Genomic DNA, 26,674 nt, shown 5'->3' with positions numbered 1-26,674 from the left:
ATATGATAGGTATGCTCCACGTGTACCACATATATACTATATATATAAATACTAGGTCAGTACCCGTGCGTTGCAACGGGAACATATAATACCATGATAACTTATATACAAAATGTGTCTTATATTGTTATAAGAAAATATTTCATAATCCATTTGTGATCCTAGCCATATACATAAATTTTGTTATTTTAATTTAGTTGTTTCACTACTATATTGCAACCATCAGTATCATGCAGACTTCGATATATGTCATGATTTGCATGGTCTCATCATTGGAAAGCACGTGCCACACCTGCCGGTAGAAGTTCTGTCGTACATCGTTAGTCATCAGGCACGCACCACCATACACGCTTGCTTCAACAAAAAATGAAAGTGTGTGCTTGTGAAGAGAATTAAAGGCAGGCCGGCATAAAAGCTACCCCGACGATGGCGAGTGATCATTGTTGTCGGTCCACCTCTGCTCACCTCCGGTGTCGAGATGACGCCACAATCCTTGATATAATAGTCGTCGAACGCGCGCGATATGGTGAGTACCGATCACTCTTGGCTAGGCTGCCAAATGAAGTGCACCCCGGGCTCATCAGCGAGGTAGTACACCTGGTCGTTGCACCACCGGATGTGCTACTCCTCTACATACATCTTGTTCGAGGACACTCACACAACAACAACAATGGTCGTCATTCCAGTGCACAAGAATTCATGGCCGGTCAGTAGCGACTTACGTGGCAGGTTAGGCTTCAGGTGGATGATGAGCTAGACGGCGTGATGGCGTCGTCGTAGGTTGCGGTGCCCAGAACAACCCGAGAGTCGTCGACATTGGCGACGACCATGAGGTCCCCATGTTTGATGATGGACAGCGCGGTGCAGCCGCTCTGGACCACGTCCAAGCGGCGGATGCGTCGGAGCTTGCCATACACAGCGGCGCATGGGCCATGTAGGACTGCTTCCAGAGGTTGAACTGGTAGTCGCCAAGTTTCTTCTCGTCGTCGGTGAGCGACGCCAACGTGAGCGCCTCGTGCTAGTGGTGTTTGTTCGGAGTTTCCAAGTAAGAAACATGGATTCATCTTTGGCATTGGTTTATGAAAATGATTTATAAGTTAGATCCATGGAAAAATATTACGGAGAATAAATGTTACACATGCAAAAAAAAGTATTTAAGTTGAAAACATTCTTCAAACAAAAGAAATTGCATGCAAGCCTCTTCTTTAAATACTACTCCCTCAATCCAAAAATATAATTTAATAATCTCGGTGATACTTATCTACTACTACACATTGTGCAAGGGTAGCAGGTGGGCTTCGGGAGAGATGTAGTATATGGTTTTACTATAATAGATGTAGACATAAATACACATGTGGAGCCTGTTTTTTTAATTTACTTGAGGGGTCGCGGGTTCGAATCCCCTTGGAGCCTGTTTTTTTAATTTAATTTTAGTTAGGTGTGGAATGCACGTGGGAATGGGAATGGGCTTTGTAGGAGGGGGAATGAGAAAGACACGTGATAGCCGAGAATGAAAATGTGAATGAGCTTTGCAGGGAGGGGGAATGAGAAAGACAAGCAGCTGGGAATGGGAATGGGCTTTGCCGTGAGGGCGGAATAGGAATGACAGAACACGGAATGGGGCAGTCTACCCCTTACCGCCTTAATAGGTAGTAGAGATTTATATAAAAATAAAAATATTTTAAAATGTCAACGTAAAAGGAATATTGCACGAATTGTCTTGTAGCTCTTGTGTCAACGTAAAAAGAATATTGCACGAAATGTCCGCATATACACTATATTTAATTTTTTTGTGTTCGAGGCTATAGCCTTAGTATTTATCTAACGAAGTCTCGAGATGGTCTGCTGAACGAACAACAGAATCACAAAATCAACAATCCAATATTCGATCACTTAGATTTTTTACGGACGAGTCTCATGACATGCCACTGAATACTAGACTGTTGGGTGTATAGGCTTAAGTTAAGACATGGATTGTATCTTAGATGGCCCGAGATAAAATGTTAGATAAACCTTCTTTTCATGCCTACACTACATTTTAAAAACTATCATTATAGCTTTTCATCTATTTTATACTACATCCATCTTAGAATATAATTCGTTTTAGACTAAATATACATTAATTAATTAATCTATAAATGTAGTTTGGATGTTTGTCTATATTTTCATTATCATCATTCATTTGAATGTGGACAAAAAAGGGTAGAAAGAACTATATTTTAAGACGGAGGAAGTATTATAGTTTAAAAATATTTGTAACAAAAAGATGGAGTCGATGGCTAGCAGCTCCGCGAGCGCACCTTGCGACCGCGGAGGCGACTCCAGCTCGGAGCAGCCCGACGCCGGCCATCGACCACCGGCCACCACCACCCCCACCCACCCCGGCCTCATTCCCCGCGCTATACCACCCACTGGAGCTCCGCGCGCCGGTGCGGTGCCGCTCGGTTCAGGGGCACTCCTCCTCTGCCCAGGTGCCCGCATGCAAGGATGGCTCCTCGCCAACTTCCACTCCGCCGCCACCCCAGGTTCGGTTAGCCCTCAAAACCCGACTCATCTCTGGTTGACCTCATCGTCCCTTCTTCCCCACTACAACACCCACTTCGTCTGAAACGCGGCGAACTACCTTCTCTCAGTGCATCCGGATTGCCTCAGTGTCGTGTGCGTGCGTCCATGGGTGTTCAGGGTTTCGGTCGCCAGTCAGAACATTGCGAACGTCATTGTGACTAGGGGTCCTCTTGTCTTAACTTCATCCGTGCTCATCCCGCACCACTCCCTGGGTTCGGCGATGCTCGCCGTTGACTGCCTCGCGAGGTCTTCCGAGGTTGACGATGGTGTTTTCAATGCAGCCCAACCACCCCCCGCCCTGTGCCCGTGTCGTTGTCGCCCATCCCCTCTACTGTGGCCGGACACTGCGAGATCTCCAGGGATACGATTTCGTCTGACAGCGCCGCGGTCTCCGACAGTGGAGGAATTACACGTCTTGTCTCACCTGCTCCCCCCCTTTGCTGCCCCCTCCCATACCGACTGTCGCTCGTCTCACGACAGCCGCTTCCCCCGGGAGCTACACCCCCTTTTTAAACGCGATGCTCTCTCCCGCCAAAGCTCCCCCTCGCCGCCCCCGCCACCCCTTTTGCCTCCCACCCGCCCCTTCCCGCTGTTTTCGCTGCCTCGCCGCGGACCACCAGGTTCGTGACTGTCGTGACCCAGTTCGCTGCCGCGGTTGCAGTCGCTTCGGGCATCGGCACAAAAGTTGTCCGATGCTGATTGCCCGGGTGCTAACCCCCCACCCTCGCCGCTGTTCCTCCAGCCCAGCACCCGCCCCCTGTGTCCCCGTGTCAGCTGCCCCTTCCCTGAGGAGTCCTCGCTGTCGCCGGGCGCGGCCGCCCCCGCCCCACCGTTGAAGCTCACCACCCCCATGTCAACCTCCCTCCCCTCAGCTCCACCACGCCGCCCTCCGGCACCCTGGCACCACACCCCGATTGCCGCGTCTGCGCGGCAGCGGCTGCTGTGCTGCCCCGCCCCCTTGCCACCCCCGCCCCACCCATTACCCCCCAGTGCTTTGACGTCCGCATGGTCGTTTGTGGCGGGAAGAATCGCCTTGGTCGGGAGCTGTCGTCGCCTCACTCGCCTGACGACAGACGTTCCCCCCCATCCGCCCCCAGCTCCCCCGTTGCCGATGCGGGCCTCCTCAGCCTCGCTCCCCTCCCACTTGGCACCTCCAAGGCATCCGCTTCCCCCGGGGATGGCGACAGCGTCCCCGCCTGGGAAGGACGGACACACTTCTTTGAGGCTTGGCTGCCCCAGGGCGACCTACTCCTTAAGAATCACCTGGCGTTCGCCTTCTTGGATAACCCTACGGTTATCCCAGACATCTCTGCATTCGTCGGTGCCGCTCTCGGGTCTGCGTGCCCCAACATCCATGTCGAGCTCCTCCCATCTACACGGGGGGTCAAGCTCCTGCGGTTCGCCAACAGCTCAGACCGGGAGCGGCTGCGGGCCCTCAGCCCCATCAGATTTGAGGGGTCGTCCCTTACCTTGGAGCACCCGGAGGAGACCTCTAACAGGTTCACCCGCACCCCCGAATGGTTGGCTCTGGTGGCCCTCACTGACTTCCCTCCGGAGCAGTGGTCGGAGGCCTCTATTCGTCGCTGCTTCACGGCGGGGGCTGAAGTCCTGGAGGTTAACCCGGACTATCTGGATGGCCATAACTTTGGCCCCCTCCAACTGGTCTTGCAAGTGAATCACTACCTGAGAGCACCTAGAGGGGGGTGAATAGGTGATCCTGTAAAAACTTAAAACTTAAAGCCACAAACTTGATTAAGTGTTAGAGCAATGAAGCCAAGTGGCTAGAGAGGAGTTCTTGTAAGACACAATAACCACAAAGATATCAACACAGAGAGGCACAATGGTTTATCCCGTGGTCCAGCCAAGTCAACACTTGCCTACTCCATGTTGTGGCGTCCCAACCGACGAGGGTTGCAATCAACCCCTCTCAAGTGATCCAACGATCCACTTGAATACCACGGTGTTTCTTTTCCTTTCACTATATCCTGTTTGTGAGGAACCTCCACAACTTGGAGTCTCTCGCCCTTACAAAAAGATGATCACAAATGAATACGGAAGTAAGGATGGGATGAGCAACACACACAAGTCCACAGCAAATACGCACACACACGGCCAAGACTTGAGCTCTAATGAATATCACAAAGTTCTTACTAGAACGGAGCTCAAATCACTAAGAAAGTCAAACGAGTGCGCAAAGACGAAGTGTGAATGATCAAGAATGCTCAAAGTGTGCTTGGTGTCTTCCTCCATGCGCCTAGGGGTCCCTTTTATAGCCCCAAGACAGCTAGGAGCCGTTGAGAGCATTCCAGGAAGGCAAATCTTGCCTTCTGTCGACTAGCGCACCGGACACTGTCCGGTGCGGATTTCTTTCCTATTTTGGCGCAGCCAACCGTTGGCGATTTGGAGCCGTTGGCGCACCGGACACTGTCTGGTGCACACCGGACAGTCCGGTGCCCCTTCAGACCGTTGGGCCGGCCACGCGTCACGCGCGGATTGCGCGGCCGACCATTGGCTCGGCCGACCGTTGGCTCACCGGACAGTCCGGTGCACACCGGACAGTCCGGTGAATTTTAACCGTACGTCGCCGATGAATTCCCGAGAGCGGCCTTTTCACCAGAGTCAGCCTGGCGCACCGGACACTGTCTGGTGCACCTAGACTGAGCAGAGACTTGGCTGCTCGAGCCAAGTCTTTTCCAATTGTATTTTCTCTGATTCTAGCACTTAGACAAATATGTTAGTACACAAAAACCAATGTACTAAGTCTAGAATCATACCTTTGTATTGATTTGCACTTTGTCCACCCTTTGGCATATACTCATTCCCTTAATGTGTGTTGGGCACTTAATCACCAAAATCTTATAGAAATGGCCCAAGGGCACATTTCCCTTTCAATCTCCCCCTTTTTGGTGATTTATGCCAACACAACAAAAAGCAACTAAAAGAAGTGCAACATCAATGCAAATGAGAACACAAATTTGTTTTGATTCAAATTTGGCATATTTGGATCATTCTTTGCCACCACTTGGTTTGTTTTTGCAAATCAAACTCAATTTCCTATCTCTAAGTCAAATTCACTTGTTGAGTCATAGAGAAAGATATTCCAAGAGAAATTGATCACTGATTCAAAAACTCCCCCTATTTCCCATAATCAAACATTCTCCCCACAAGAGACCAACTTTTGACAAAAAGAGACAGTAAGAATTTTGACAAATCAAAAAGTCCTAACTCTACTATTTTCAAAATTCTCAAGTGGTAGCTTATCCATTTGTTGCTTTGGCCCTTAATTTCTCCCCCTTTGGCATCAAGCACCAAAACGGGATCATTTTTGGCCTTTTAACCCCATTGCCTCACCAAAATCTTCAACTAAGAGTAAAAAGGCAATAAGAGCATGAAGATGAACTTGGAGTTAGTTACTCTTTCATCGGAGTGCAGTGGAAGTCTTTCATGGTCCAAGTCCAACATTCCCTTTCAATCCACCTTTGAGACTAAATCAAGCAAACTCCAGCACACAGTTAGTCTCAAAGAGTCAAGTTGTAGCACATCTCCCCCTAAATATGTGCATCACTTGCAAATGGACTTGTGAGGTCCGGGGAGTGTTTGTACAACTTGAGCACCATAAATAAACAACAAAATGCATAAGGAACATGATCAAAGGCATAAACACATGTATGCTACAAATCAATCCAAGTTCCGCGAATCTAAGACATTTAGCTCACTACGCAGCCTGCAAAAGGTCTTTTCATCTAAAGGCTTGGTAAAGATATCGGCTAGCTGGTTCTCGGTGCTAATATAGAACACTTTGATATCTCCCTTTTGCTGGTGGTCTCTCAAAAAGTGATGTCGGATGTCAATGTGCTTTGTGCGGCTGTGCTCAACAGGATTGTCCGCCATGCGGATAGCACTCTCATTATCACATAGGAGTGGGACTTTGCTCAGATTGTAGCCAAAGTCCCGGAGGGTTTGCCTCATCCAAAGTAGTTGCGCGCAACACTGACCTGCGGCAACATACTCGGCCTCAGCGGTGGATAGGGCAACAGAAGTTTGTTTCTTAGAACTCCAAGACACCAGGGACCTTCCTAAGAATTGGCACGTCCCTGATGTACTCTTCCTATCGACCTTACATCCAGCATAATTACAATCTGAGTATCCAATTAAGTCAAAGGTAGACCCCTTTGGATACCAGATCCCGAAGCAAGGCGTAGTGACTAAATATCTAAGAATTCGCTTCACGGCCACTAAGTGACACTCCCTTGGATCGGATTGAAATCTAGCACACATGCATACACTAAGCATAATATCCGGTCTACTAGCACATAAATAAAGTAAAGACCCTATCATAGACCGGTATGCTTTTTGATCAACGGACTTACCTCCTTTGTCGAGGTCGACGTGTCCGTCAGTTTCCATTGGAGTCATTGCGGGCTTGGCGTCCTTCATCCCAAACCGCTTGAGCAAGTCTTGTGTATACTTCGATTGGGAAATGAAAGTGCCATCCTTGAGTTGCTTCACTTGGAACCCAAGGAAGTAGTTCAACTCGCCCATCATCGACATCTCAAACTTTTGAGTCATCACCCTGCTAAACTCTTCACAAGACTTTTGGTTAGTAGAACCTAATATTATGTCATCGACATAAATTTGGCACACAAATAAGTCACCATCACATGTCTTAGTGAAAAGAGTTGGATCGGCTTTCCCAACCTTGAAAGCATTAGCAATTAAAAAATCTCTAAGGCATTCATACCATGCTCTTGGGGCTTGCTTAAGTCCATAGAGCGCCTTAAAGAGCTTACACACATGGTCGGGGTACCGTTCATCCTCAAAGCCAGGGGGTTGCTCCACGTACACCTCCTCCTTGATTGGCCCGTTGAGGAAAGCGCTCTTCACGTCCATTTGGAACAACCTGAAAGAATGGTGAGCGGCATAGGCTAACAATATGCGAATTGACTCTAGCCTAGCCACAGGAGCAAAAGTCTCCTCAAAGTCCAAACCTGCGACTTGGGCATAACCTTTTGCCACAAGTCTAGCCTTGTTCCTTGTCACCACTCCGTGCTCGTCTTGTTTGTTGCGGAACACCCACTTGGTTCCCACAACGTTTTGCTTGGGACGTGGCACCAGTGTCCAAACTTCATTTCTCTTGAAATTGTTGAGCTCTTCCTGCATGGCCAACACCCAGTTTGGATCTAGCAAGGCCTCTTCTACCCTGAAAGGCTCAATAGAAGAGACAAAAGAGTAATGCTTACAGAAATTAGCTAATCTAGAGCGAGTGGTTACTCCCTTGCTAATGTCCCCCAAAATCTGGTCGACGGGATGGTTCCTTTGAATCATCGCTCGAACTTGAGTTGGAGGGGCCTGGTGTGCTTCTTCCTCTTCAACTTGGACATCCTGTGCTCCCCCTTGATCACACGCCTCTTCTTGAGGAACATGTTCATCATCTTGAGTTGGGGGGTGCACCATTGTTGAGGAAGAAGGTTGATCTTGCTCCTTGAGTTCCTGCGGTCGCACGTCTCCAATCGCCATGGTACGAATCGCGTCCGTTGGAACATCATCCTCATCTACATCATCAAGCTCAACTTGCTCTCTTGGAGAGCCATTAGTCTCATCAAATACGACGTCGCTAGAGACTTCAACCAAACCCGATGATTTGTTGAAGACTCTATACGCCTTTGTATTTGAGTCATAACCTAACAAAAACCCTTCTACAGCTTTGGGAGCAAATTTTGAATTTCTACCTTTCTTCACCAGAATGTAGCATTTACTCCCAAAAACTCGAAAATACGAAACATTGGGTTTGTTACCGGTTAGAAGCTCGTATGAAGTCTTCTTGAGGAGGCGGTGAAGGTAGACCCGGTTTATGGCGTGGCAAGCCGTGTTCACAGCTCCCGACCAAAACCGCTCGGGCGTCTTGAATTCTCCAAGCATCGTCCTCGCCATGTCTATAAGTGTCCTGTTCTTCCTCTCTACCACACCATATTGCTATGGTGTGTAGGGAGCGGAGAACTCGTGCTTGATTCCTTCCTCCTCAAGGTATTCCTCCACTTGAAGGTTCTTGAACTCAGACCCGTTGTCGCTTCTTATCTTCTTCACCTTGAGCTCAAACTCATTTTGAGCTCTCCTTAGGAAGCGCTTGAGGGTCCCTTGGGTTTCAGATTTATCCTGCAAAAAGAATACCCAAGTGAAGCGAGAAAAATCATCAACAATTACTAAACCATACTTACTTCCCCCGATGCTGAGGTAGGCGACTGGTCCGAAGAGGTCCATATGCAGCAGCTCCAGGGGTCTTGAAGTAGTCATCACGTTCTTGATGTGATGAGCACTTCCCACTTGTTTACCTGCTTGACAAGCTGCACAAGGTCTATCTTTTTCGAAATGCACATTTGTTAGACCTAACACATGTTCTCCCTTTAGAAGTTTGTGAAGGTTCTTCATCCCCACATGTGCTAGACGGCGATGCCACAGCCAGCCCATGCTAGTCTTAGCGATTAAGCATGCATCTAGACCGGCCTCCTCCTTTGCAAAATCAACTAAATAGAGTTTGCCATCTAGTGCACCCTTAAAAGCTAATGAACCATCACTCCTTCTAAAGACAGACACATCTACATTTGTGAATAAGCAATTATGTCCCATATTACATAATTGACTAACCGACAAAAGATTATAACCTAGCGACTCTACTAAAAATACATTGGAGATAGAGTGCTCATTTGAGATGGCAATCTTGCCTAATCCTTTAACCTTGCCTTGATTCCCGTCACCGAATATGATTGAATCTTGGGAATATTTATTCTTGACGTAGGAGGTGAACATCTTCTTCTCCCCCGTCATGTGATTTGTGCATCCGCTGTCGATAATCTAGCTTGATCCCCCGGATGCATAAACCTGCAAGGCAAATTAGGCTTGGGTCTTAGGTACCCAACTCTTGTTGGGTCCTACAAGGTTAGTAACAATAGCCTTAGGGACCCAAATGCAAGTTTTTTTCTCCCTTGCATTTTTCCCCTAATTTTCTAGCAACTACTTTCTTGTCCTTTCTACAAATAGCAAAGGAAGCATTGCAAGCATGATAAATTGTAGAAGGTTCATTATTTGTTTTCCTAGGTACATGAACATTTCTCCTAGGCATATGATGAATGACATTTTTCCTAGCCAAACTTCTATCATTCATAATAGAAGAACATGAAGCAATCATGGCATGTGAAACAACTTCATTGTAACTTCTATCATAATGAACATTCCTAGAATATCTCCTATCATGGTACATGAAAGAATGGTTCTTTTGAGCACTATTAGCCATAGGGGCCTTCCCTTTCTCCTTGGCGGAGATGGGAGCCTTATGACTTGTTAAGTTCTTGGCTTCCCTCTTGAAGCCAAGCCCATCCTTAATTGAGGGGTGTCTACCAATCGTGTAGGCATCCCTTGCAAATTTTAATTTATCAAGTTCATTTTTGCTAGTCTTAAGTTGAGCATTAAGACTAGCCACTTCATCAGTTAATTTAGAAATTGAAACTAGGTGTTCACTACAAGCATCAATATTGAAATCTTTACACCTATTGCAAATTATAACATGTTCTACACAAGATGTTGATTTATTAGCTATTTCTAACTTAGCATTCAAGTCATCATTTATGCTCTTTAAGCTAGAAATAGAGTCATGGCATGTAGACAATTCACAAGAAAGCATTTCATTCCGTTTAACTTCTAAAGCAAGAGAATTTTGTGCATCTACAAATTTATCATGTTCTTCATACAACAGATCCTCTTGCTTTTCTAATAATCTATTCTTATCATTCAAGGCATCAATTAATTCATTAATCTTATCAATCTTAGTTCTATCTAAGCCCTTGAACAAACTAGCGTAGTCTATTTCATCATCGCTAGATTCATCATCACTAGAAGAAGCATAAGTAGACTTTTGAGTGTTTACCTTCTTCTCCTTTGCCATGAGGCAGGTGTGATGCTCGTTGGGGAAGAGGGACGATTTTTTGAAGGCCGAGGCGGCGAGTCCTTCGTTGTCGGAGTCGGACGACGAACAATCCGAGTCCCACTCCTTGCCAAGGTGTGCCTCGCCTTTAGCCTTCTTGTAAGCCTTCTTCTTTTCCCTCTTCTTCTCTTGTTCCTGGTCACTATCATTATCGGGACAATTAACGATAAAATGACCAATCTTACCACACTTGAAGTAGGAGCGCTTTCCCTTCGTCTTGCTTTTGTTGGGATGCTCCTTGCGACCTTTGAGTGTCGTCTTGAATCGCTTGATGATGAGGGCCATTTCTTCTTCGTTAAGCCCGACCGCCTCAACTTGCGCCACCTTGCTAGGTAGCGCCTCCCTGCTCCTTGTTGCTTTGAGAGCAACGGTTTGAGGCTCGTGGATTGGGCCATTCAACGCATCATCAACGTATCTTGCCTCCTTGATCATCATCCGCCCGCTTACAAACTTTCCAAGTATTTCTTCGGGCGTCATCTTGGTGTACCTAGGATTCTCACGAATAGAGTTAACAAGATGAGGATCAAGGACGGTGAAAGACCTTAGCATAAGTCGGACGACGTCATGGTCCGTCCATCGCGTGCTTCCATAGCTCCTTATTTTGTTGATGAGGGTCTTGAGCCTGTTGTACGTTTGGGTTGGCTCCTCTCCCCTGATCATCGCGAACCTTCCTAGTTCGCCTTCCACCAATTCCATCTTGGTGAGCATGGTGACGTCGTTCCCCTCATGTGAGATCTTGAGGGTGTCCTAGATCTACTTGGCATTGTCCAAGTCGCTCACCTTATTGTATTCTTCCCTGCACAAAGATGCTAAAAGGACAGTAGTAGCTTGTGCATTCTTATGGATTTGTTCATTAATAAACATAGAATTATCCGAACTATCAAATTGCATTCCGTTTTCTACTATCTCTCATATACTTGGATGAAGAGAAAACAAATGACTACGCATTTTGTGACTCCAAAATCCGTAGTCCTCTCCATCAAAGTGAGGAGGTTTACCGAGTGGAATAGAAAGCAAATGAGTATTAGAATTATGCGGAATGCGAGAGTAATCAAAAGAAAAGTTCGAGTTAACTGTTTTCTTTTTCTCCTCGCATTCGTCGTCCTTTTGAGAAGAGGAAGATTCGTCACTTTCGTAGTAGACAACCTTCCTGATGCGCCTCTTCTTCTTTCCATCTTTCTTCTTTTGACTCGAGCCGGAGTCATTGACTTTGTCGTCCCTTGGCTCGTTGAAGATGGACTCCTTCTCATTGTCGTTGATCACCATCCCCTTTCCCTTAGGATCCATCTCTTCGGGCGATTAGTCCCTTTCTTGAAGAGAACGACTCTGATACCAATTGAGAGCACCTAGAGGGGGGTGAATAGGTGATCCTGTAAAAACTTAAAACTTAAAGCCACAAACTTGATTAAGTGTTAGAGCAATGAAGCCAAGTGGCTAGAGAGGAGTTCTTGCAAGACACAATAACCACAAAGATATCAACACAGAGAGGCACAGTGGTTTATCCCGTGGTTCGGCCAAGTCAACACTTGCCTACTCCACGTTGTGGCGTCCCAACGGACGAGGGTTGCAATCAACCCCTCTCAAGTGATCCAACGATCCACTTGAATACCACGATGTTTCTTTTCCTTTCACTATATCCCGTTTGCGAGGAATCTCCACAACTTGGAGTCTCTCGCCCTTACAAAAAGATGATCACAAATGAACACGGAAGTAAGGATGGGATGAGCAACACACACAAGTCCACAGCAAATACACACACAAATGGCCAAGACTTGAGCTCTAATGAATATCACAAAGTTCTTACTAGAACGGAGCTCAAATCACTAAGAAAGTCAAACGAGTGCGCAAAGACGAAGTGTGAATGATCAAGAATGCTCAAAGTGTGCTTGGTGTCTTCCTCCATGCGCCTAGGGGTCCCTTTTATAGCCCCAAGACAGCTAGGAGCCGTTGAGAGCATTCCAGGAAGGCAAATCTTGCCTTCTGTCCACTGGCGCATCGGACAGTCCGGTGCACCATCAGACACTGTCCGGTGCGGATTTCTTTCCTATTTTGGCGTAGCCGACCGTTGGCGATTTGGAGCCGTTGGCGCACCGTACAGTCCGGTGCCCCCTTCAGACCGTTGGGCCGGCCACGCGTCACGTGCGGATTGCGCGGCCGATCGTTGGCTCGGCCGACCGTTGGCTCACCGGACAGTCCGGTGCACACCGGACAGTCCGGTGAATTTTAGCCGTACGCCGCCGCCAAATTCCTGAGAGCGGCCTTTTCACCAGAGTCAGCCTGGCGCACCGGACACAGTCCGGTGCACCACCGGACAGTCCGGTGCACCACCGGACAGTCCGGTGCACCATCGGACAGTCCGGTGCACCCAGACTGAGCAGAGACTTGGCTGCTCGAGCCAAGTCTTTTCCAATTGTATTTTCTCTGATTCTAGCACTTAGACAAATATGTTAGTACACAAAAACCAATGTACTAAGTCTAGAATCATACCTTTGTATTGATTTGCACTTTGTCCACCCTTTGGCATATACTCATTCCCTTAATGTGTGTTGGGCACTTAATCACCAAAATCTTATAGAAATGGCCCAAGGGCACATTTCCCTTTCACTACCTTGACATCCCCTATGAGATCCTTGTTTCTAAACCTTGTGGCCTTTCCCGCGAAGGTAGCTTGGTTCAGATGATGCCTCTCCGGATTTGGCCCTGGTCGGAGCAACTGGATTTCGCCGGGCGCCTGATCCCTTTTTTCCACCACCCCCACCACCTCTGAATGCCTTGTTGCACCATGCCGGCTCGTCGGCTGCTCGGGGGAGCAGTCTCCTATCTCTCCCCAGGAACCCCTCACCCCCCTCCTCTCCCCGCCTGCGACCCTCGCTGGTAACACTCATGTTGTGCAACTCCTTGCCATCGCTGCCTACCTCATAAAACCCGCCAAGCTTCACCTCTCCGCAACGCGCTCCAAAACCCACCCCCCGTTGCATGGTGACCACGCACCTCGCCTTCCCGCACACCTCCTAGTTGGCATTTTGCCCACCCTCCACCCCCCGAGCCACGTCGCCGTGGCTCTCGCCTCCACAAAATACCCACTGCTGCCACCCGCAGAAGCTCACGCCTTGCGGACAGGGCATCTTCGTCGTTTACCCTTGCAACAGCCAAAGCCATGCATCGTAAGGCCCTGAAAGAATACCTCAAGACCTGCTCTGCTGCCGTGAAGTTGGAGACAAAAAAGCACCGCCTCCTGTCCAGGATGATGTTCCCCATCCCGCTGCCGACCCTTCGCAAGCTTGTTAGGGCTGCGGGGCTAGGCTGCAACGCCGCAAACTCCATTGGAGTGGTGCCTCCTATGGCGGAATGATCGCTTCTCTCCCCTTGGCTGTCAGTGGCGGGGCTCTCTGTCATCACAACTGTAGTCGATCTGTTGTCGGTCTATGGTCTGTAATGTCAACCTGTTGTCTCTCTAAGTCTGCTGTCAGGTCGTGCCTATCTTTGTGCTCCTTAGGTCAGTGTTGTGTGTGCCCCTCTACCGTTGTCGTCGTGTGCTCCTTTGGTGTTCTGTTTGTTTGGTCATGAGTCTAGTTTGTAAAAGTTGTAATGTGCTATCGTGGAACGTCCGTGGGTTAGGCGATCCGGATAAATGCACAATCGTTCGTGATGCTATCTCCCTTGCCTCCCCCTCTGTTGCTTGCCTACAAGAGTCCAAACTTTGCGAGCTCAACTGTTTCAAAGCACGCTCATTTCTGCCTAAAAACCTTCCCAGCTTCCTCTGCCTCAACGCCACTTGTTCCAGGGGGCGTTGTGACCGCCTGGGATAGCGATGTGTTCGACCTCATGTCCAGCATCTCTCGATCTTTCTCCCTCACCACCACCTTCAGCTCGCACCTAACAGACACGCCCCTCACCATCACCAACGTCTATGTCCCATCCAACCACCAAGACTCTCCAACCTTCCTTGCTGAACTTGCAGACCTCCTCCCCAGTATCTCAGGTCCTTGGATGTTGGTCGGTGACTTCAACATGTTGAGAGGCACCGCTGACAAAAACCGGGGCCACCTGGACAACCACCTTTGCTCCCTGTTCAATAGCACAATTGACTACCTTGGCGTTGCCGAACTCCAGTTACAGGACTGCCTTTTCACCTGGTCTAACATGTGCTCGGTTCCCACATTAGCTCGCCTGGATCGAGCTTTTGTGAACAACTCCCACACCTCTTCCTTCCCCTCCACCTCCCACACCACTCTACCCAGGAAAACATCCGACCATAAACCACTGCTGGTTTCCATGTCTACCTCCATCCCCAAATCCCAAATTTTCAAGTTTGAAAATGCCTGGCTATATCACCCCCTCTTCCTCCCTGAGGTCCTCCCTGCATGGCACCTGGAGCTCCCCTGTCCCGACGCGGCTGCCCGGCTCGCAGGTAAGCTCAAGCACGTACGCGCTGCTGCTAAACAGTGGTCTAAGCGGCACAGGACACCCCCTCCCTTATCTCTAACTGCAAGTTTATGGTTCTCCTTCTCGACTGCCTGGAAGAGCACATGTGCATGCCTCCCGCTGAACAGCAAGTCAAAGCAGTTTGCCACGAGCGTCTGGCTTTGGCCCTCAAGGCAAAAGCCGCTTTCTGGAAGCAAAGAAGTAAACACCGTGCAATTGTCGAAGGGGACACGCACACAGCCTTCCACCATGCGAATGCGACGCATCAGATGCGCCGAAACCAGATTCAAGCCATCACTGTCGGAGGCCGTGAACTATCCAGCCATGCTAGCAAAAGTGTTGCTGTCATGGATTTCTTCAGGGAGCTCAGGAGTTGCAAAAACCCCGCGAGGTGGGATTTCTGCTTTGACACACTTTACAGCGGCTGCCCTCGTGCCAGCTCATCGTTGGCCGCCCCCTTTTTGGAGACTGAGGCAAAAAAATGTTGAGCGCTCGATGAACAAGAACAGCGCATCGGGGCCTGATGGTTTTGGCCCCAGTTTCTACCTTGCAACTTGGGACACGGTCTACCCCTAGGTCTTGCAGATGCTAGAAGCTTTCTACTCTGGTAATATTCAGCTTAGCAGGATCAACCGTGCTTTTTTTGTGCTCTTGCCGAAAAGCCTGCGCCTGTGTTCGTCAGTGACTTCTGCCCTATCTGCCTTCAAAATTGCAGCGTGAAGATCGTCTCCAAAATCCTTACCACCCGGCTGCAACATGAAATTCACAGCCTCATCTCTTTGGATCAAACTGGTTTCCTCAAGGGCAGGTCAATCTCTGAAAATTTCGTGTACGCCCTAGAACTCATCCAATGCTGTCACAAGAGGAGGTCTCCTACCATCGCGCTGAAGCTGGATTTTGCGAAAGCTTTCGACTCCGTCCACTGGGATGCACTGCAATGTGTCCTGCGCGCTCGAGGGTTCAGTGAACGATGGCAGAGTTGGATTGATCAACTTCTCAATACATCAATGACTTCGGTGCTGATGAATGGTTGTCTCGGGCCTTGGTGGAGCTGTAGTAGGGGCCTCCGTCAGGGCGATCCACTGTCCCCGTACCTATTCTTACTGGCCGCTAACGTCCTGCAAACCCTCATAAAGCATGATGGCCGTGTCAAACACCCCCTTACGCCTGCAGAACCCTGTGTTGTGCTACAATATGCGGATGATACTATGATTGTGATGGAAGGGGACCCAACCAATGTGTGTGTCTTGAAGAAGCTCCTGGCTATCTTCAGCTCGACAATCGGTCTATGCATAAATTTCCAGAAAAGCGTGCTGGTTCCAATTTACATGGATGAGCCAACTGTTCAACAATGTGTGTCTTTGCTCGGCTGTAGGTGTGAAGGTTTTCCACAGACATACCTAGGGCTCACTCTCTCCCTAACAAAGACTAGACTTTCAACCTTCGTTCCTTACACGGCAAAAACAGACAAATACTTAGCGGGTTGGCAAGCCGCTCTCCTCAACCCAATGGGCCGCCTAGTGCTGATCAACTCGGTACTGGATAGTCAGCTCGTATACATCATGAGCTCCCTACAGTTACTACCAGGTTTCGTGAAGAAAGTTGACAGCAAACGCCGCTCCTTCTTGTGGTCTGGGAAGGACAGTTGCTCAGGTGCAAAATGTCTGGTAGCCCGGGACGGTGTCTATTCAGATAAGGGAGAGGGGGGCCTGGGTGTCAACGATCTGATGACAAGGAACACCTGCCTCCTCCTCAAGTTGCTTCATAGGCTTTTCATTGCTATGGGTTCTTCCTAGGTCGGCTGGGTCAGGGGGCGCGTCTGCTTAGCTACGCTGACCGGTGACCTGTCTGGTGATCACTGGATGACCTTGCATGCCCTGCTCCCCCTCTACAGATCGATTACTACGTGCTTGATCAAGGATGGCCGGTCGACAACGTTCTGGTTTGATGCTTGGCATGGGGAAGATGACCTGTCTACCAAGTTCCCATCCCTCTTCAGTCATGCCAAGAAAACTGAGGTCAGTGTGCGTGAAGTCCTGGAAACTGGTCTTGCAGCACACCTCGTGCCACGCCTGACCCCTCAAGCTGTAGAAGAGCGAGATGCACTTCAGTTGGTTCTCGACGACGTGATGCTGTCCGAGGCGCCGGACATGCGCTACTGTCCCATTGTTGGCGTTGGAGGCAATCTACATATTGGGAGCCTTTATCGTGTCATGCGCAATGGCGAGGGGGTGCTCAGTGTCGAGGCTGTCTTTGTTTAGCGAAACCAAGCCCCCCCTCCGGTACGTTTCTTTGGCTGGCTTGTCAACAACGGTCGCGTCCAACGCCGCGTTAACCTGGCCAGGAAAAAAGTTGTCCAAGATACTACGTGTGAGGTCTGTGGGCAAGCCCCCAAGGACACAGCGCACATCTTCCTCCACTGCGGTTTTGCTTCCAGCTTTTGGGGTACTCTAGGAGTCTAGATTGCCCCGGACCGCAGCAACGTTGTTCTGAGCCTGCTTCAACCGTCCACTATCCTGACGAAACACTACAACATGTTTGTCCTTCTCTGTTGCTGCCAGCTTTGGAAACGCAGGAATGCTGTGGTGTTCCGCGGGGAAAGATCACCGCTTGCAACAACCATGCTACTGTGCCGCTCTGAAGCTGAATTATGGAGACACAGGCTACGACATGAGGACTACCAGATCGTGGCTGCCTGGTGTCGTGCTTTGTATGTAACGTAGCATAATCTCATCGATGTAACCTAACCCCCCCCTACTGTACTAAAAAGGCGTTTTGGCCACAAAGAAGTAATGCAATTCAGGTGGGGATCCTATCCCCTCCGGTGACATTCAAAAAAAATATTTGTAACTTGATTTTTACATTTAATACTTATTATTTTTAAACTTAATCTTTGAAAAGATTAAGTGTATGCATACCAAATAATGTTTGAATTTTAAGTGTATCACTAAATTATCAAATGATTTGAGTGAAATAATTTAATCATGTGTATATGTTTTCATGTGAAGTGTTACGTCGCCGATTGTGGTGCTCGGCAAAAACACTCGGCAAAGAGCCGGATTCCAGTAGTGACTGGCGGTCGACTTAATAAAACTGTCAGTACAAATAATTTCTAGAACACATAAAATGAGTTTTTAAGTATTTTAATTAGAAGATGCCCCATCGCCCGTCCTAAGTCACAAGTCCCGGTATTTTTTCACGCAAAATTTGCGGCTACACGGTAGCTGAAAATCGAACCTCCAACCTCACCCTCGCGTGAAACCTCCTCTACCACTCAATCTATAACGTGCCTTGTGTGTAGTTTTTGGTTTTGTTGCCCACGTATTACAATAAACCGAACATAAATTGATTGTTTGAGGGTGCAAATGAATTCAAATGGAATAATTGTTAACTACAAAGTTGAATAGCTTTTTAAGTTGTACAACTTTTATTTTGATACTTTTTGTACACTTGCTGAGCGATGATCGGAGCTTTTCCTTACTATAATCACACAAGGTCAAAAACAGGAACTGCCAAGAGGAGGATCACCTTGAAGATGAGTTCGAGGAGGTCTAGACCGTCGTCTCCCAGTCATTTGTGGTTGTGCAGGATCTTCGCCGTCATATGGTGTATTTTATGTTGTTATTTTGTACAGAAATTATATTAAGTAATAAAGATATGACATTATTTTCTATACATTGAGTCATCATATGTGTAAGACTTGATCCTGGCACACATGTGAGATGTATTTGGATTTATCCTTAAATCAGGGTGTGACAAAACACTAATTTAGATATAGCTGTTGTGGCTCATACTCATTGGTATCCACGCACGATAGCTCTATGAACTATGGTGTTGTTTGGTTCACCAAATGTAACGTACACTAGTACAGAGAAGCTTTATAGAGACGCCACCAGTACAAATAATTTCCAGAACGCATAAAATGAGTTTTTAAAGTATATTAATTTGAAGAGGCCTCACCGCCCGCCCCAAGTTACAAGTTCTAGTATTTTATTACGCAAAATTTGGCTCGGCTACACGGCAGTTGAGAATCAAACCCACAACCTCACCTTCGCGCGAAGCATCCTCTACCACTCAATCTATAGCATACCTTGTGTGTGGTTTGTGGTTTTGTTGCCCACATGTTACAATAAACCGAACATAAATTGATTGTTTGAGGGTGCAAACGAATTCAAATGAAACAATTGTTAACTACAAAGTTGAATAGCTTTTTAAGTTGTACAATTTTTATTAGTGGGCAAAAGTTTACATTTCAAATTAGTTTATTAGTTGGCACGTGTTCTCCGGGGGATGGCCCGGATCGAGCGCTCACCACCGCCTCGCCATGTTGTTGCTCCGCACACTGTGAAACGGTGAAAGGAGCATATTAGGGCATGTTTGGCAACATAGTATTTTTTGGAGTTTTTGGGCAATATCATGGTTTTTGAAGATACCACAGTATTCTATACAATGAGGTGTTTGTTTGTGTTACAGAATAGCTTGTTTTCAAAACCGTAGTACTGTGAATACCATGGTATTTTTTTGGAGTATTTGAAACTCCACTCCAACCCAAAATTTTCATCACTTGACTAGCTCATTATTGCACACTTACACTAGAATACTACAGTTTTAAATGTTGTTTCGAAACACGTGTTGCAATACTATAGCTTTGAATACTATAAAAAATACTATAGTTTTGTCATGACATTGAATACCATAGTATTAAAAAAACCATGGGTTTCCAAACATGGCCTTACTTGTTCTGTTTCTCGTTGTGCTGCTGCTGCTACACAAATACTACGGTCTTTTTTAATTTTTTCACTAAGGCCTGTTTGGGAATGCAGTTTTGAAATACTGTAGTTTTGAGATACCATAGTTTACAATTATACATGACATAAATACTACAGTATTGCTTTACCACAGTAAAACTACAATATTGCTCAAAACCGAGATCTGATTGGTTTTATTGAAAAAACAAAGTATATGTAGAGAAAATAGAAGAAAACTGAGGTCCTGAGTGGAGTTTTGAAAACTCCAAAAGTACCACAGTTTTGGGTAAACCATGGTATTTAAAACTGAGTTTTGACTATACAAACCAAACACCTTTTGAGTTACAATACAATAGTATTATCAAATACCATAGTATTATTTAAAAACTGCAAAAAATACTACAATTTCAAACAGGACCTAACTTGACAATTTGAAAGTTTTTGACATTTGCAATGGCCATGAGTTGTTTGGAGGATGACGAAGCCATTGATCCGGCTGCTGCTCCTTACACTCGCCTCTCCTAATTAACGAGCATGCAGGGCACTCCGGATGAGACGTACAGCGTCAGCATACCGTTTCTAGCCTCCGGATGCTCCTGAGAAAATCGACCAAAACTACTACTTATAGACGATCGATGATTAGGCACTAGCTAGCTTACAGAAAATAACATTGCCGATCGATGATTCATATGCACAAACTCGCTTCTACCATAGGTACGTCCTAAAATTATAGACGACGGCTCATCTCAGATCAAATACGAACACGTTTGAATTCCTACCCACTCATGACGTACTTCAACGGCCTCGTCCATGGCAAGAAGAAATACTACCTCTACGACCGCTAGCCCGCCCAGTTTGGCTAGCCAGCCGGTTACGCCTACTGCATCGCCTCTGCCCGTGCTTGCTGCTGTTCGTCCACGTCGGCCTCCACGCACGCCGGCTCGTTCAGGTCCGCCAACGGCCGGCATAGGCCGCCTGCTGCTGCTTGATCAGATCCGATCCCCTCCCAGATTAAAGGGGACTAGCTAGCTAGGAGAGAAACGAACTAAGTTTTCCCTTAATCACTTTGGATCCGGAAGGGAATTTGAGTCTCCAAAGTATCCTCTTCGCCTGGTGCTGGCCCGAGCTCACCTGGTCCCGTGGCTGATCGGCGGCGTCCTTCGTCGGCGCGTCGTCCCCGCCGCTCTGCGGGTACGCGAGCGGGGTGTCAGCGCTAGGGACAGCGGCCGCGGCCGCGGCGCGCTTGTGCTTGCGCTCGCACCGCCTCTCCCGCCGTTCCAGTCGCTCCCGCCGCCGGTCTCGTCGGTCCCGCGACCGCATGAGCCTTTTCATGTTGGTCAGAATGTCGACCACCTCCAACTCCACCGCATCCACCTCGACCACCGACGCTGGCGCCTCCTCCATGTGCACGTGATCATCCACGTTCGACGCCGCCTCCTTCATGTGCGCGTGCTGCATGGTATGGACGAAGCCGCTGATGCTGCGGCGGTGCGATATGACTACGAGCGAGCGGCGAGCGAGCAGATTGCTTGATGGCTTCCTGCGTATAGTAGGCTGGGTTCCAAGGAGGAGGACCAAGGCCGTGCCCGTGCGTGCGGTTTAATATAGGCTGGCAGGTGAGCGCCACGAGCGTGGTGATTGGATGGAAGCATGGTGCTCACGTTGACTTAATTGGTTGACTTCGCTCCCCTCGGACTCGGACCTCGTACATTCATCTCTTTCAACTCCCTCCTCGCCGCGCTCCTGCGCGCGCCGCGCGGCGTCGGCGCTGCTCGCCGCTTTCCTGCGCTGCCCCGGCGCCTCCCCCGACGTGGCCACGCTCAACACCCTCATCCACGGCCTCTCCACCGCCTCGCCGCGCCCGTCCGCCCCCGCGCTCCTCAGGCTCTTCCGCTTCCTGCCGGAGGCCTACGCCTTCGCGCCTGACGCCATCACGTACAACTCCATGCTGGCTGCTCTGTGCCGAGCGGGGGACCTGGCCACCGCGCGCAGGCTGTTCGATGGAATGCGCGCGGGCGAGCAAGGCGGGGAGGCTGGCGCCTTCCCTAACGTGGTCACCTACACCACCATGATCAGGGCGTGCTGTGCGAGGAGGCTTGCCGATGAGGCGTTGTCGCTCTTCAAGATGATGCTCGCGGATGGCGTGCGGCCGAACAGGATCACCTACAACACCATGGTGCAGGGCTTCTGCCAGGCCGGAAGGATGGAGCTGGTGAAGGAGGTGTTCGGGATGGACTCATTTAAGCCGGACACGTGCACGTTCAATACGCTGATGGCCGCGCATTGTAGAGAAGGGCGGATACAGGACGCGAAGAAGGTGTTTGATCAGACGATGGAGCTCCGCGTGAGGCGTGACTCTGCGAGTTACAGCATCGTGACCCGGGCGTTGTGCGAGAACGGTGAGTTTGGTCGAGCAGAGGAGCTTGTGGACAGCCTCTTGGAGGAGCTTGTGGACAGCCACTCGTTGCATCTTACAATCCAGTTTTTAAGTACCTCTGTGAGAATGGCAAGGCAAAGAAGGCAAAGAAGGCCAGGTTGGAATCCACGTTTTTAGCATCTTTGCGGGGAGGGAAGGGATTCACTCATAGCAGTTATTGCTAACATGGATAGCCTGACTCTACGCTATTTTCTTACATAATGGTGCAAGACCAAGGATGGCTGGCTCAACCACCAGGAAGGAGTTCACGCCACCGCACTAGATGTGGATTTACTCCATGTTTGTTGGAAGAAAAACTTGGGAGATCTTCGCAACAAACCATGCAGTGTGGTCTGTGAAGAGAAAGGATGCTGGAACTGGATGTCAAGTTGGTTGCCTTTCCTCAGCTGATCAGCAAGGGAATGGCTGGTCATTGAACAATGGTTGTTTGATGATGGAAGATTGCATATGACATTAAGGGGTGTGTAAATGATTTGATTTTCTTGAGCTAACTCCTATCAGCAAATATTCAGATTGCACAGGCTCATCTGATGGTCAGTCCTAAAGACAAACTAAAGCCTGTATTTTCTGATACTGACATACTGTGTATTTAAGTGCAGGTGAGACAATAGAGCTGCTGCTGCTTCCTGTTCAACTGGAGAAGAGTTGTGAAAATCAAAGTGTATTTAGATATACAATGCTAGCGAAAGAACACCATAGTCTGTCATGATATTTAGCAACCAGTGACATCGTCCTGTCATGATCTTTAGCAACATCACATGTCTGGACCACATGACAGTATATGTCTAGGACTCAGTTCGAGGTTGAGATCGAAGAAAACATGAGAAGTTGGGCGTGAAGCTTCAGAACCTGAGCAACATGCCATGATGCCAGCGGGAGTCGTGCTGCTTTCTACTCCCTCTGCTCTGCTCCATATTAGAAGACATTTTGGTTTTTTTTTATTTCAACTGCTTTTGCTATGTATTTAGATATATACTATATCAAACGGAATGTATCTAGAAAAGTATTAAAATTTGGAACGGAAGGGATAGTTTGCTTGATGAGAAAAAAATGTCATGGTTAGGTAACTGAGAAAATCGCGTTAAAACTGTTGGTACCTTGCCTCTGAAAAATGGTGGCAAGTCATGCATTGATTTCTTTTGATACTACCGGTATTACAGACAATTCTGGTTCCAGTTCCTAGTGCTAACAGAGAATCATGCCTTACTGTTGCTCAAGTAATCACCGATCTGCAGAACGAAACAGCATTCATAAATATTTTGTGCACTGGCCAAAAGTGTAGATCTGAAGTAGCGCAATGTATTTAGATATATTAGAAGACATTTTGGTTTTTTTTATTTCAACTGCTTTTACAATGTATTTAGATATATATACTGTATCAAACAGAATGTATCTAGAAAAGTATTAAAATTTGGAACGGAGGGGATAGTTTGCGTGATGAGAGAAAAAAAATGTCAGGGTTAGGTAACTGAGGGAGAGGCATATATGCAGGGGCGGACCTACGTTGATGCGAGTGGGGGCACAGGCTCCCACTTATTTCTCTGTTGTAAGTAGTAGTATCTAGATTTTTACTATGAGGTCCTCTGGTCAAACTAACTTAGAAGTCTTTTTTTAGTATTTTAGTACTCATCTTTGCAAGTATGCCCTCAGTCCCATTATTTCCTGGGTCCGCCCCTGCATATATGCACAGCACCACGCTGTTTGCACCAACGAACGATGCCAGTCCCGGATGAATCTACCGACCGTCAGCGTGAGTTCATTCCAGTGGGGTGGGGCGGCGACACGTGGCGGAAAAACAGGATGACTCAAACCGCACGCACGGGCATGCGAGACTCAAACAAAACTCCGAAAAACAGGATGCACTCGCTGCCCGCCTCTATTATTAAAGCGCGGGCACGGCCTTGGGGGTTTGAAAATTGGAACAGCAATCCGCCCGCTCCCATTGCGCCGCCGCAGCAATCCCCACAGGCCACAGCACGCGCACATGGAGGCTGCGGCGTCGAATATGGATCACGCGCCCATGGAGGAGGATGCAGCGCCGGCGTCGATGGTGGAGATGAATGCGGAGGAGCTGGAGGTGGCCGACATTCTGAGCGACCTGAGCAGGCTCATCCGCTCACGGGACCCGCAGGAGCGGCGTCGGGAACGGAGGGAGAGGCACCGCCGGCGGCTGGTGCAGCGAGACGACAATCCCTCCCCGGAACCAGCTCCCGCGGCCGCGTCCACCGCCGTCCCTAGCCCCGAAACACCGCTCGCGTACCCGCAGAGCGGCGGGGACGACGACGCGCCGCCCAAGGACAAGGGCGAGGCCGCCGCCGCTGTTCGCCCACGGGACCAGGTGCCGCGCGCGAGGGACCCGCCATCTGCAAGCGCACCTCTGCTGCCGCCGCCGCGACCTAAGAAAGAAAGAAGGAACAAAAGAAAGAGATCGTCTGCTGGTCTCCGACGACAACTAATCTTTTCCTTTCACCGTTCGCAGAGCGCGGAGCAGCAGTACGGCGAGGAGGCGGCGGCGAGCTCGGGGCAGGCCCCGGAAAACGCGCGTCCACTAACGGTAATGGTCAGCGCCGCCTACTCCTAATCTTAAACCCCTCTTCCTCCTTGGGAGATTAGTTTTTTTCCCACGGGACCAGGTGCCACTGCTCCGCTAGTCACACGATCTTCATAGACATTATCGCTTAATTGTATTTATAATTTAGGGGCCCTGGCTTGTATCATACAATTTATTTGTTATATCTACATCGATTCCTCGTAGACATTATCACTTAACTTCATTTATGATTTAAGAATTTCGATTGTACCATGTAATTTATTTGTTGTCTTTTGTACTTAAAAACTATTCTCGTGCAGGTGGCGACGAGGAAGAAGAAGGACACACCGTGGACGGTGCCGTCGAGAGACCTGACTGACGAGCGACTGCTAGAGTGGGCAAAGACGGTAGAGGATCGGTACCTGCAGGCCATGGCCAAGAAGCAGAAGGCGGCCGCGCGGCGGCGCCGCGTCGGCATCCTGCGCGCCAAGGGCCTCTCGCTGGTGTCTAGAAGGATGTGGCGCGCTAGCTAGCTAACCAAACCAGGCTAGCGCACGGTAGAGAAAGTAGTAGCAGCAGTATATATAACGGGCATTTAGGTTTATAGGGACTAATTTTTAGTCTTTCCATTATAATTACTTTTAGTCTTTAAATTACCAAACATAGTGACTAAAATAGATATAATCTATCTTTTAGTCTATATGTTTGTCAATCTAGAGACTAAAATAGAGACACTAAAAATTAGTCCCTAGTAACAAACACCTGGTAGTATCTATATTTTTTAGTCTTGCCATGGACGAGATAGATCTAGGTTGGTTTAGGGTTCGATAATGTTCTTTCATGTAATTCGGTCATTCGAACAGCTACATATAGATTATAATCTTGATAGTATCTTATAATAGATTATAATCTCGATCGTATAATCTATAAGCTGGAATTGATTTGTACGAGATGGAATTGATTTGTGCGAGCGTTTTGTGCTTCTTGTGCCGGCGCGGCCGCCGACCACGAGGATCTTTTTCTTGCCTGACCGCACTCGCAGGGCGCGGTGGTGCAGGTGAAGAAGAATATGGGCATGTTTGATTCAGCTTTTTTCTGACCAGTTTTTCCGAGAATCTAGCTGTGGAGAGAATCTGGCTGTGTAGAGAATCTGGTTATTATTAGGATTACATGCGGAGAAAGATAAAGTTGTTCATGGGGTTCAGGATCTATAAAGTGACGGATTACTACTATTGCGATGACTCAATCGATTATATATTTATGTTGATTTTGAATGGTTTTTACCCAAACGAATTTTATAGAAGCTGGCTGAAAAGCTGAGTGTTTGACAGTACACAGCAGCTTTTGGTGGCCAGAAGCTGCGAAAAGCCGAAACAAACAGGGCCTATATCCGTTGGTACGTAGTTTCATCGCACTACTTTGAGATATGACATGCATGTATCTATGCTAGCTCTTGGCCCTCGTGTAGTTTCATGTACGACGTAGCTACCAAATCCATCTCAAACAGCGTGGTGCATGCATGTGCATGCCTCCATGCTTCCCGTCCGGCTGTCTACTCTGCTTCCAAGAGTTGAACCAAACGAACTACGCATTCACGACACCTGAGAACTGGAATCCATTCTGCTGGCAATATGTAGGACGACGGTGACTTCCTTTTGTGTTTCAAGTTCGTCGGATGCTTCTATAATGATCATGCATGTTGTGATTACAAGCTACACAAATACTACTACGTACAGTCTTCACAAACGACTTGCACAAACTCGCTTCTACGTACGTACGTCCTTTCTCTCAGATCAAATACCTCAACCTCGTCCATGGCAAGAAGAAACACTAACTTATATTAGCTGCTGCTACCTCTACCGCTAGCCCGCCCAGTTTGGCTAGCCAGCCGGTTACGCTTACTGCATCGCCTCTGCCCGTGCTTGCTGCTGTTCGTCCACGTCGGCCTCCACGCACGCCGGCTCGTTCAGGTCCGCCAACGGCCGGCACAGGCC

Source organism: Zea mays, chromosome 5 (assembly GCF_902167145.1).
Source record: "Zea mays cultivar B73 chromosome 5, Zm-B73-REFERENCE-NAM-5.0, whole genome shotgun sequence".
In the NCBI taxonomy this organism is placed as follows: domain Eukaryota; kingdom Viridiplantae; phylum Streptophyta; class Magnoliopsida; order Poales; family Poaceae; genus Zea; species Zea mays.
Note: the sequence above shows the minus strand (reverse complement) of the source record.